Below are 2754 nucleotides of genomic sequence, written 5' to 3' on the forward strand. Positions count from 1 at the left end.
ACAGACTAACCCCATCACAATAACACTTATTTGGGCATGATTTTATTTAATAAAGGCCCTGATGAATGTTTTCTATAAGGCCTGCGCCACAGACTAACCCCATCACAATAACACTTAATTGGGCATGATTTTATTTAATAAAGGCCCTGGATGAATGTTTTCTATAAGGCCCAAGCGCCACAGACTAACCCTAACCCTAACCCTAACCCCTAACCCTAGCCCTAACCCTAATCCTAACCCTAACCCTAACCCTAACCCTAACCCTAACCCTAACCCTAACCCTAACCCTAACCCTAACCCTAACCCTAACCCTAGCCCCAGCCCTAGCCCTAACCCTAACCCTAACCCTAACCCTAACCCTAACCCTAACCCTAGCCCTAGCCCTAGCCCTAACCCTAACCCTAACCCTAACCCTAACCCTAACCCTAACCCTAACCCTAGCCCTAACCCTAACCCTAACCCTAACCCTAACCCTAACCCTAACCTTATTGGGCATGATTTTACTCTATAAAGGCCCTGGGTGACAGTTTTACACAGGCCTGGGGTCACAGACTAACCCCATCACAATAGCACTTATTTGGGCATGATTTTATTTAATAAAGGCCCTGATTGAATGTTTTCTATAAGGCCTGCGCTCACAGACTAACCCGACACAGTAACGCTTTATTGGGCATGATTGTATTTAATAAAGGCCCTGGATGACAGTTTTCTTTAAGGCCTGCGCTCACAGACTAACCCCATCACAATAACACATATTTGGGCATGATTTTATTTAATAAAGGCCCTGGAAAATGTTTTCTATAAGGCCTGCGCCACAGACTAACCCGACACAGTAACGCTTTATTGGGCATGATTTTATTTAATAAAGGCCCTGATAAATGTTTTCTTTAAGGCCTGCGCTCACAGACTAACCTCACATAATAATAACACTCTTATGGGCATGATTGTATTTAATAAAGGCCCTGATGACAGTTTTCTTTAAGGCCTGCGCTCACAGACTAACCCCATCACAATAACACATATTTGGGCATGATTTTATTTAATAAAGGCCCTGGAAAATGTTTTCTATAAGGCCTGCGCCACAGACTAACCCGACACAGTAACGCTTTATTGGGCATGATTTTATTTAATAAAGGCCCTGATAAATGTTTTCTTTAAGGCCTGCGCCACAGACTAACCTCATATAATAACACTCTTATGGGCATGATTGTATTTAATAAAGGCCCTGATGACAGTTTTTAAGGCCCTGCGCCACAGACTAACCCCATCACAATAACACATATTTGGGCATGATTGTATTTAAAAAGGCCCTGGAAAAATGGTTTCTATAAGCCCTGCGCTCACTGACTAACCTCCTCATAATAACGCTTTATGGGCATGATTTTATTTAATAAAGGCCCTGATGACAGTTTTCTTTAAGGCCTGCGCCACAGACTAACCCGACACATTAACGCTTTATTGGGCATGATTGTATTTAATAAAGGCCCTGGATGAATGTTTTCTATAAGGCCTGCGCCACAGACTAACCCCGACACAGTAACTCTTCATTGGGCATGATTTTATTTAATAAAGGCCCTCGATGAATGTTTTGTATAAGGCCTGCCTCACAGACTAACCCGACACAGTAACTCTTTATTGGGCATGATTTTATTTAATAAAGGCCCTCGATGAATGTTTCTATAAGGCCTGCCTCACAGACTAACCCGACACAGTAACGCTTTATTGGGCGTGATTTTATTTAATAAAGGCCCTCGATGAATGTTTTTCTATAAGGCCTGCGCCACAGACTAACCCGACACAGTAACTCTTTTTATTGGGCGTGATTTTATTTAATAAAGGCCCTGGAAAATGTTTTCTATAAGGCCTGCGCCACAGACTGACTCCCGACACAGTAACTCTTTATTGGGCATGATTTTATTTAATAAAGGCCTCGATGAATGTTTTCTATAAGGCCTGCGCTCACTGACTAACCTCTGCTATAATAACACTCTTATGGGCATGATTTTATTTAATTAAGGCCCTGATGACAGTTTTCTTTAAGGCCTACCTCACAGACTAACCCGACACAGTAACTCTTTATTGGGCGTGATTTTATTTAATAAAGGCCCTGGAAAAATTTTTCTATAAGGCCTGCGCCACAGACTAACCTCGACACAGTAACGCTTTATTGGGCGATTTTATTTAATAAAGGCCCTGGAAAATGTTTTCTATAAGCACTGCGCCACTGACTAACCCTCAAGCATAATAACACTCTTATGGGCATGATTTTATTTAATAAAGGCCCTGATGACAGTTTTCTTTAAGGCCTGCGCCACAGACTAACCCGACACAGTAACTCTTTGTTGGGCATGATTTTACTTAATAAAGGCCCTGGAAAATGTTTTCTATAAGGCCTGCGCCACAGACTAACCCTTGACACAGTAACGCTTTATTGGGCATGATTTTATTTAATAAAGGCCCTGGAAAAAATGTTTTCTATAAGGCCTGCGCCACAGACTAACCCGACACAGTAACGCTTTATTGGGCATGATTTTATTTAATAAAGGCCCTGGATAAATGTTTTCTTTAAGGCCTGCGCTCACAGACTAACCTCTGCATAATAACACTCTTATGGGCATGATTTTATTTAATAAAGGCCCTGATGACAGTTTTCTTTAAGGCCTGCCTCACAGACTAACCCACACAGTAACTCTTTATTGGGCGTGATTTTATTTAATAAAGGCCCTGGAAAATGTTTTTCTATAAGGCCTGCGC

The sequence above is a fragment of the Puntigrus tetrazona genome, unplaced genomic scaffold (assembly GCF_018831695.1).
Source record: "Puntigrus tetrazona isolate hp1 unplaced genomic scaffold, ASM1883169v1 S000000003, whole genome shotgun sequence".
Lineage (NCBI taxonomy): Eukaryota > Metazoa > Chordata > Actinopteri > Cypriniformes > Cyprinidae > Puntigrus > Puntigrus tetrazona.